This window comes from Octodon degus, unplaced genomic scaffold (genome assembly GCF_000260255.1).
Source record: "Octodon degus isolate 3935 unplaced genomic scaffold, OctDeg1.0 scaffold00023, whole genome shotgun sequence".
Classification (NCBI taxonomy): domain Eukaryota; kingdom Metazoa; phylum Chordata; class Mammalia; order Rodentia; family Octodontidae; genus Octodon; species Octodon degus.
In genome coordinates this window covers 4470901-4481410 of record NW_004524599.1, presented here as the reverse complement: position 1 = coordinate 4481410, position 10510 = coordinate 4470901, and the positions used below count along the sequence as shown (strand labels likewise).

Here is a 10510-nt window from a genome sequence, read left to right as displayed (position 1 = left end):
GAGATTTGACCAACCACGGCTTGAAAATATTTGAAAAATAATTGCATTACTAAACATGCACAGACTCTTCCTCTATCAGTCTTCCCTAAACAATATGGTATGACAATTATTTACATAGCATTTACAATAGTTTAGGCATTCTAAGTCACATAGAGATGATTTAAAGGGTATAGGAGGATATGTATAGGTTCTATGAAAATGTACTATGTCATTTTCTATAAAGGACTTGAAGTATTTGTAGATATCACTATGGGGTGTGCTGAAACTGATCCTGCACAGATCCTGAGAAAGGACTACTCAGTTCATGCTCTTTCTTGCAGTGACCCACCTCTGCAGACAGCTTAGCCTGGTGTAACAATTCCCACTTGCCTTTTATTAATAAGAGATCATTGTTTTCCCTACATTCACCAAGCTCTTAGAACTATCCAAAAAATGTTTGCTACATAAATATGCTTGTCTCATAATATCACGTTATATTGAAAATTAATGACTATTTCATAAAATAGAGAGACCTAAGATGGGCACTTTAAACCAAATTACCCTTTTCTCTTCCCTTCAAACTGCTCTCGATTAGGTAACTGCCAGACCTCAGTAGTGCTGTGAAGGAAACCTGCAAACACTCTGAGATCAGAGTGACACGGTGCTCCTGGCTCTCACACGCGCTCCGGCTGGTGGCGGGCTGGTTTTTACACCCATTAGCATGAGTTAATGAGTAAGCATTCCCTTCCCTGTCATATTCCTTGCTTGTCATTAGCCAAAACCTGAACTTTAGCTTAATTGCAGAAGCCAGACCGCCCATGGCAGATAGAGGGCATGGTCCCCATTGTTGTGATCGTATTCAAAGTGCTAATTGGGGGGAATGTGACAGATAACATGCCCCGGCACCGAGCAGCAGGTGGGGTGCTGGGAATACAGATTCGGAGATGAAAAGTGGCATCTTCAAAGACCCCCAGGAGTTGATCTGCCTCACACTTCGTTGGCTTGGCACACAGAGTTCAATTTCCCCAATCCAAAAGAATCCTATGAATCTAGCAACTCTCATTTTACTTTAGTTTCCCAGCAACTTTTCTAAATTTGGAGTTGATCATTTCACGGAGTCTGTATCATGCTCCTCCTGGGACCCCACTTCCCTACAACACTCTGGAGGTTTCTCTTTGTCTACCCAGAGATTTGTTTTTTTTGGCACTGAACCAACTAGAGAATCAGAAATATCTGAAAGGAAAAATACCCCAGCTTTTGTACCAAGAACTCTTACTGTCAATTGGTAAAGTTTTTTTAAAACTCCTTTGTCTTTCCACGGTACTCTGGTTTTATTCATTTATTTATATATATTTTTTAACCACTCATTTTCTTTGGAAGTGTTTACACCAGTAGGGGCAACTAAACTTTATTTGTTTGTTTGTTTACTTACTTATTTATTTTTGTATTTAGGACAGGGTCTACCGGGTCTCACTACGTAGATCGGACTCATCGTGATTCTCCTGTTTTCAGCCCCCCAAGCGATGGGATTACAGGCCTGCGCCACCACGCCCAGCCTCAATCGCGGTGTCAGCGCGCCCTGCAGGCAGAGTCGGCACTGCAAGCCGGGGATTGAACCCCGGCCCTTGCGCTCTGCCTAAGCAGGCGCTTTAGTCCGTTGAGCTATCAGGCCAGCCCTGAAACTAAATTTTAGAGAGAATGGATGTCATTCGTTTAGATATCATCAGTTTATTATAAAAGAGACACGGAAATCATGTGCATGATGGAAGACGGCAGAACCTCGGTGGAACAGGCAGCACTGTGTGGTGCCACTTCAACAGTGATTAATTCCCTCTACGTATTTTCCAAGAATGCCACCGTCTCTAAACAAGAAATAATCCTTGTCGTCTAGAACTACTTTGATACCTCCACATTCTGGAAGAAGAACTTTATCTCCAGCTTTCACACTAACTGGCTGGATCTCTCCACCCTTCCCTCAAAGCAGGAGCCCACAGCTACCACAGTGGCCTGCAGCACTTTGCCTTGAGATTTTTCTGGAAGCGTAACGCCTCCTTTGGTGACAGTTTCGGCTGCACTCCTTTCAACCAAAACGCGGTCAAACAGCCGGAGGAGCTTCCGAAATGCCTGTCCTGCCACGGCTCCTACCCCGCAGCGCACTCCGCTACCATACTGCCCTACTTTCGTTTTAGAATATTCAGATTTGCTCTCCCTGAGTATTTAGTTCTCACGTTTCCTTTACGGACTGGACATCATTTTTTATGCTCACATCTCTTCATTCAGAAGTGGATATAATCATACCCACTGTGCATTTGCTTGCTGCCTGGATCCATTAGGATGGTTTTGGTCATGAATGATGGCAAATAGCACCATGACGTCAAAAAGATTCTTAATACATAAGCCCAAGAAGTTCAGGAAAAGGTTGCTCTTGGGGTTCACTGTGATTTATGAGCCTGAGTATCAGAAGGGCTTCTCTCCTACTCTCAGCTTACCCGGGCTCTCCTGAGAAGGCAGCTTCATTCCTAGGATTTCCACTGAGGTCAGGAGATTTGAGCTCTACAACCCCTTCCTCCCATTCATACCCAGCAGAGAGCAGAGGGGTTGTGTTTCCTGAACTGAAGTCCCGCTGGCTTTGAGTGGTCAGACTTGAGGGTCACGTGCTGCCTATGAACCAATCACCATCGACAGGGCGCATTGAGACACGCTGATTGGATTAGGTCACGTATTTCTCTCCTAAAGTGTGCAGAAGTCTGTCATGTGCAAACAGTATGGGCTAAGAGAGCTAGGTAGAAGTGCCTTTTGCAAAATTATAGTACTAATGTCTTAAGGTGTGAACGTGGACATTGGGTGACATAAACAACATGTATTCAGTGAAACACTACAGGAAAAGGGGCCATCCATGAAATCAGTGAAACACTTTGAATCTCTCCAATTACGAGGCAGCATTTTCAAGATGCAACAAATCTTTTATTGCAACCTTGACATAGAGCAATAGAAGTACATGTTGTGAAAACTGTTATATGATATTTGTCTGAAGGAGAGTGCCTCAACAGTATTGATACAAGACAGCTGAAACTAAATTATAGAATATTGAGGTTCCCCTTTGCAGTAGCTTGGGCTGTTGTAAGAGATGAGATTGTTGTAAGAAATTGACCAACACTGTCTAGTCTTCTGCTGCTCTTGATTACTCTGGACTTAGGAAGAAGTCAATTAGAGAAGTTCTTTAGCCAGTATCATAGTGAGTAATGGGAGCATTTACATGATTGCTAATGGCTGAGTTTACACAGTGCCTCAAAGCATCAGTGGTGATGTTTGGCAGCAGCACATTATGACTGTGATTATCACTATAAATTAAGTTTATGTTGATATAATTAGCAGTTAAAAGCTAAAGTAATATTTATACTGATATAAGTTCTATCAAAGCCATACAAGTACAAACAGACAGTGAGTGCTGACATGGTGGGAGTAATTGGATCTTGAAAAAAGGACTATTTCTAGCCCTTCTGGGAGTGAGGTACCCTGCCGGCATATAGTTACCCCTATCATTCTTAGCTAAAAATGGGGAGCATATACTTGGCCAGATTGCTTCACACATTTGGGGGCTATCACTTAGCAAAACGTTTCTCTCTTTCTCTCTCACTCTATCCCTCCCTCCCCCACCCATGGCTGGCCTAAAACTATCCAAGCTAGAAAAGAGGAAGAAAGGAGGTTGGGAGGAGACAACTCGTGCCCTGGCAGCTGGTTGTGAGTAGAACTGATAAGCAGAGCATTTGTGTGGACCATCTGTTACCAGGGCCACCAGATAAGAGGACAAGGAAATTTCATTGGAAGAACCTGGCCAATGTGAACTTTCTTGAGTAATGTTGGCTAGAGCCAAGAATCACAAACCCACAGGCTTGTTTTTCTGACCAGGGACATTGAGGGTATACAACACCTTACACTTCCAGGGTCATCAGCATCAGATGACATTTGTCTCTCCAGAGAGCATGCCAGATCCTTCTGACCCCAGGTATAACAAGTCACAGTATCTAAGATGCCAAGATACCCTGATTTCTTCTCTACTACATGATTTGCATAGTTGATTCTTAACCTGCAGACTAATCCCTAATGTTGTTGGGGTTTACTCTGCTTTTGGATGAATGGAATAATGGAGAAAGAAAAGGATCTTCCAAAAGGCCCCACAACAAGTAAGTGTTAGAGGTGGTAATCAGATCGGAAGTTGGCTGGTTTGGAAGCCACTGTACTCCTGGTGTACTTATTAAGCCAACAAACACTTTTGTTTCATGCATTTTTAAGGGAATTCCATTGTTATGCACTCTTCTAGGAGCTGTGTATACATTGGTGAGCTAAAGAAGCAAAGACCTCTGTCTTCCGGATATTTGTGCAGCAGCCCCCTTACCTGTGGTTGGCTTTTGCATGGTCTCAGTTACCAGGAGGCAATCAAATATGGCCTAAAAGCAGCAAATGGAAGATTCTGAATCAAATAGTTCACCAGTTTTAGCTGGGCACTGTTCTGAAGTACACAACAAAATCATATCCTGCTGTGCACTGGCTGTGAACAAGAAGCACGTCTCCCCCACGAGGATAAGGATTTGTTAGAAGCCTCTCGAGCTCATGGTGATTCCCTTCTGGACGGGTCTCATCTGGTCTTGGAACTCTTCCCACCAGTTCTGTCTTCCCTCCCCACTTTGCCCAAGGCAAACCCATGCTTCTCCTCTGTAATCAGAAGTGCTCTGGATTGAGCAGGAGACCTGGGTTGCAAACCTGCTTTACTCTGTTTCTCAGCTACAAGCAAATACAGGAGACAAGGCTATGTGTGAAGAAAAGAAGTTTGCTTAGTTCACAGTTTGTAAGGCTGGGACATCTGGGAGCTTGGTGCTGACAACTGGTAGAGATCGGTTGTTTCCTAAGCTGGAGGTGACATCACATGGGGAAAGCTGCTAGCTTGGGTCTCTTTCTCTTCATACAGAGCCACTAATGCCATCATAGGAGCCACACATTCATGATGTCCTTTGAATCTCAGTGATTTTCTGAAGGCCTCATCTCTAAATGCCATTATTATGAATTTGGGGATTAATTTTCAAATGCATGCACTTTGTGGGACACATCAAACCATAATAAGACCTCACTGTGACACCAAAAGGAGCTGGGTGAAGGGGACAGGTCACCTAGGCCTTCTAGACCTCATGTGTTCTTCCTAAAACCTGTATTCTTCAATTTTAATAGTCATGATGTTAAACACAAAGAGCAGGCATGCAATGTGTTAACACACACACACACACACACACACACACACACACACACATTTCCTTTCAGTGTCCAAGTAAGTAGACAAATATATTTTCAAGGCGCAAAATAAAAGGTCAGGCTATATGTTCCTTAAAAGCTGCTTTCTTTTTGGAGAATCTCTGCAGCACTCAAAGAGAGCAGGATAGTTCTTGTAGGCCCTGGAGTGTGGCATTTGAGGGGTTTGAAGGCCGAAGTCCTTCCTCTACTCTGTACCTCCTGGATGTGTTGCAGGCAATATTCTCAGTCTCCAAGGACCCAGCATCCTGTGCAATAACAACAAACTAGAGAAGCTCCTGCCTTCCAAGGCTTTTGTGAGGGTTGATTGTATTCATGTGGTTCTCTGAAGCTTCTAGAACAGGCTTATCATCTACCAGCAGCCAAAAAAGCTGTGCGTTAGTTGTGATCACCTCACCAAGCCATTTCTAGATAAACCGCTGGCTTTCTTTCTGCTGGGATTTCCTCCCTTCTCACAACAGCTTAGTCTGCCAACTTCGGCTAAGATGTATGCTGACAATGATCTCTGCAAATTCCTAAGACAGTGTCTCAGTGCTACATTAGAAATATCATTTTTCAGCTTCAAAAACAAGTAGAGAGGCCTAGCCACTTCCTATGCCACAATCCCTGGAATCACTTGGGAACACAAACATTAATATCATGGTGGCAGAAATGATTTATGAATTGGGGCTGGAGTTTTGTACCCCAATAAGTCAAAGAAAGAGAGGGGATATAGCAACTTCTGGGGACATCTTTGCTAACAGTGGCCTTATTATCTGGGGACAGTCGTTGTGTCTGAGCTGGGGAACATGGCCTGTCACCTGAAAACCTTGGAGAGAAACTGCCTATGTTGGCACCATCTGCCCTCCCCTGGATCCTTTAGATAATCAGTCAGTTGCTTCCAGTAGCCTTGAGCCACAGAAAGAGCTCGGCTTTAATATCTGGGAAGAGAAAAGATGCCTAACAGCTCCTTCCTGAGTTAGATTTATACTCCTCAACTGTCCTTTGCCACTGTTTCCTGAACAACAAAAAAACGCATATTGATTGGTAACTCTTCCTTTGATGATGTTTTATATTAGCTTACGGATAAGTTGGGTTTGAATCTAGTTTCACACGCACACATACATGCATTTACACACACGCATGCACGCATGCACCCATAAACACATGTGCCCCCCAATAGGGTCCCTCCATAAAATGCTTACGTACTAAACCCTGGGTTCTGGTGAGGCTTTCTTTTAGTTTAACTGATGAGTCCTAAATCCCTTCAAAGGGGAACCTGGAGTGGAGATGCTGACAGGCGCTTTCAATGTGTCATGCAGCCAGGCACAGTCTTGACCTGAAAGCCCCAGCATGCCTAGGGGATGACTGTGGAAGGGGAGGGGCACCTGGCTCAGGAGCTTTGCCTGGGTCCCAGAGTCTCACATTAGCTTTGCAATCATCAATGCAAAGCTATGTGTCCCAGGCCTATCAGAAACATGAAAAATTTGTTTTCAAGGAACTTTGACTATTGTGAGGTTCATTGGCTTCCTGTCTTCCAGATGGCTTCTTTGTATTCGTTTTCTTTTTGATCAATACTGCTTCTTCCATCACAGGGTGCCCCAGGGGAAGGAATCCCAAAGGCTGACTGATTTCCAGCAGGCCGACTACAGGCTGTGGGAACAAAGAGACCCAAAGGAATGTCACAGTAGCCCGGATTCTTTGCTTCTGTGCCAATAGTCCATGTAGGATAGCCCACAAAATCTTGCTACAGTCAGGTCTGGTGGCCCCATCTGTCCCCTGTTCCTCACCTAGCACCTGCCATTGTTTGCTCTTTCATCACCCTTCTTGATGACAGCCGGCCCCCCAAAATTGTCTGAGGATTCCTCTCCCCGTGGTCACCACCCATCCTCCAGAGAATGCACACATGGCCCTGGGCTTCCCGAGGTCTGGGCGCTTGGGATGACACAGAGGCTTCCTCCCTGTCCTCCATGCAGCAGTAGACACACAGGACAGCCTTGTTCCTACCTCACAACCACACTACAGTGCTGTGGAGGGGGCCAGGCAGCCACTGGCTCACGCCATCCCTTGTGTTTCTACACCCTGTCAAACTTCTTCATCCTCCTTAGCTCAGAACAGAACCTGTGCATTTAAGAATCTGCAGATAGCATCACTTTAGACTTGCCCACAAGTAATCAAACATGCTATTCTTTCCCTTTAGTTGAAAATAGTATTCCTAGAATCACTGGGAAAGAGTACAAGGTTCAGAGAGGCTGAAAACCAACCTTCAATATTGGGCATGCCACTTTTTATTTGGACTTGTTTCTCTTTCCCCAAGCTGTTGGTGGCCTGATCCATCTATCCCATGCCACAACTGATGACAAAAAGGCAGTGGTCCCCCCAAAAAAAACCACTATGTACTGAACTACTAATGCTGAGAACATAGCACATGGGTTGCACTGAACCAGGGGACAAAGTAAGGCAGAAGGTAGTAAAACAGGATCGCTGCCTGCTGAGTACAGTTGGAGGCAGGGTTTTTCCCTGGGCCTCACTTTCCTCACCTGTTGGAGGACAGCGACATCTCTGTTTGAAGGCCATCGTGGGTTTTTACGCTGACTTATCACCATGCACAATCATTGTAAACTCATGCTCAAGGTGGTGTCATCTGGAATAACAAAAAGGGAGGACCAGCCCAAGTACCAGTGGATGAAGGATAAGCACATCACCGTGAATGCTTACAGTGGAAGAGTTTTTAGCATTAAAAAGGAAGGACGTTCTGACCCATGAGACAACGTGGATGAAGAAGACACTGTATTTGGGAAATTCAGTCAGTCCAAAGGACAGATATTGTCTGATTCTGCTCACCTACAGTGCCCCAAATCATCGAGTTCGCAGACGGAGAGGAGCATGGTGGTGGCAGGAGCTGCAGAGTGGAGGAGGGAGAGGGATTGCTCATTGATGCGCATCGTTTTAGTTCACAATGATGAAAACGCTCTGGAGATGGATGCTAGCGATGGCCATGCAGCAGCGTGGGTGCGGCAGCCCACTAAACTGCATACTGTAAAATGGTTAGATTGGGAAATGTACATTATGAGCATTTTATTATGCATGCACACAAAGGAGGGGCACTCAGCAGGATCCAGCTTGGGGTCAGAAGCTCAGTAGATGGTGGCTAAGAGCATCGGCACAAGGACATTAGACACTGCGACTGGGTCTCCATGCTGGGACAGTCTGGATTATTCCAAGCATCTTACTTCCCTCATGCAGTGCAAAGATCACTGACCTGTCTCCTTTCTCTACCCTGTGAGGTGCAACCGAGATGGTTAGATATTTAGGGGAGAATCCGAAAGCATTCATAGTCCCAGTTAGAGCAACAGTACTAGTGCAGCTAGGAGCCATTTAAATCTTTCCTCATCTGCTCTTTGGAAAGAGAGTTTCCTATTTCCCCTTCCTCTGGCCCCAGGCTGGGTTTCTTAGACTGGCTTTGTCCAGAAGAGGAAAACAGGCCGTGACGCGGGGGCTCCCAGGAGGACACACTGCCGGCGTGGCCCAGCACTCACGTCTCTCCTGCACCCTTCAAGGCCTTTTCCGTATTGAGAGTCCCCTCAAACCACAGGAACAGATTTTCTTTTCACTGAAAAGTGTAGTCGCGGTCTGAGCCTCCCTCGAAATGGTCACTAAGAAAGCACAGCGCGACTAACACTAACAGAGCCCCGATTCACCGCTTCCAGAGCCTGCAGTGTTTTATACTCAGTCTGCAAGCATAATCAAGGGAGTGATTCTGAACCTTGTTAATCAGAAAGGGCCCTTTAAAAATGTCACGCTGTCAATATAAAACTTTGCTAAATTGCATTATAAATGCCAGATTCAGTCAACTAACACATTTAACACCGTTTCTTAAGTACAGTTTAGATTTTATCCGTGCCAGGGAGAATGAGAAAAATACCTCAGGAGAGCCAAAGCCTGTGGATTCATTGTGCTAAACTCTCCTCCCCCAGAGGGGGAATTATAAATATTTTATTCCAAATCCAAGCTGCACTTATAGCACTATCGTCAATAAGGTGTCCCCCAAAGTTGCTGGCTTTGGAACTTGATGGTTCCCACAGCTCAGAAGGTTAGAGGGGTGAGACTCTTGGACTTATTTTTCAATTAGCAGTCAGCTCCTAAAGCTGCTGTGCTATGCTGGAGGGGCAAGGGTCCTGGCGCAGGTACCTGCCATTGGAAAAGGAGGCTCTGTACCCCCTCCACGGAGCCTCTGTTAGCCCTGTGTTGGGGAGCAGCCGCATCTTTGGGAGGATCCAGCATTGCATGGATGGAGGGTCAACCTTTCTCGGCTTCTGCCTAGGGCAGCTTTTCCCTCCCTCCCTTAGCTAATGGATATCTTTTCCCCCTGTGTTCTTGTTCAGATTTGGAACAGCTTCATTGAAAATCTAGACTTTGAGTGTAAAAATGCTTTACAGATATGAAAACGGTTGCCCAACATTATGATTTGTGATTCAAAATGAAAATCTCAAGATAACTAGGTGGCAGTTTCTGCACATAAGCTTATTCCAGTATGAAAGGATCAAAATCTATGCAGCAGGATGTGTTTTGAAATATTAACCAACCTTCTCCTCCCTTGTTCTCCGCTTACACGTTCCTTTCTTTTAAAAGCTGAACTGTTCTAAATTCATTATCTTAGCAAGTGATGACCTGGGTGAAGCCTGAGGTCTTTTTGTGGCCTTTCAATTCCAAAAATCTTGCCCTCAGTATAAAAGCAAAGGCCTACTTTGAATGCATTGTAGAGTAGCTACCAGTTACGGAGAACCTTCCATGTGCTAGGACTATTTAAGGCACGTTCTTATCTCTTTCAATTTTCTCTACAACTTAGGGTTATAAGCACTATTATTACCTTTACTTTACAGATAACAAAACTGAGGTGGAGGGGAAGGGAGTGTCTAGCCCAGACGCCTCCTCAGGGAGCAGTAGTGTCTCTGAGCTCACATTCGGGCCACTGTCTGGCCTGCTCTGTTAAAGTACCTGAAATTGCTCGGGATGTGCTCAACCATCCACCCTGTAATGGGCTGGGCATTAACTATGGCTCAGTTCTCTGATAATGAAGGGGCTTTAGCAGCACCAAGTGGGAGAAGTTGGCTCAGGGCAGACTTGGAAGCAGGAGAAGCCCCTGAGCATTGTCCCCAAACTGGGGTCCTGTTTCTGCTGCACCGGTGATCCATGGAGAAAGGCTGCCCCAACAAGGACCCAGCTTTGGGTGGAGAGAGCCATCCGCAGT

The 10510-nt window shown here is 45.3% G+C and overlaps 1 pseudogene; it reads right to left on the bottom strand.

Moving 5' to 3' along the window:
• Positions 1 to 1792: 1792 nt before the first annotated feature.
• On the bottom strand, positions 1793 to 7836 carry LOC101571700 (annotated as a pseudogene).
• Positions 7837 to 10510: the final 2674 nt, after the last annotated feature.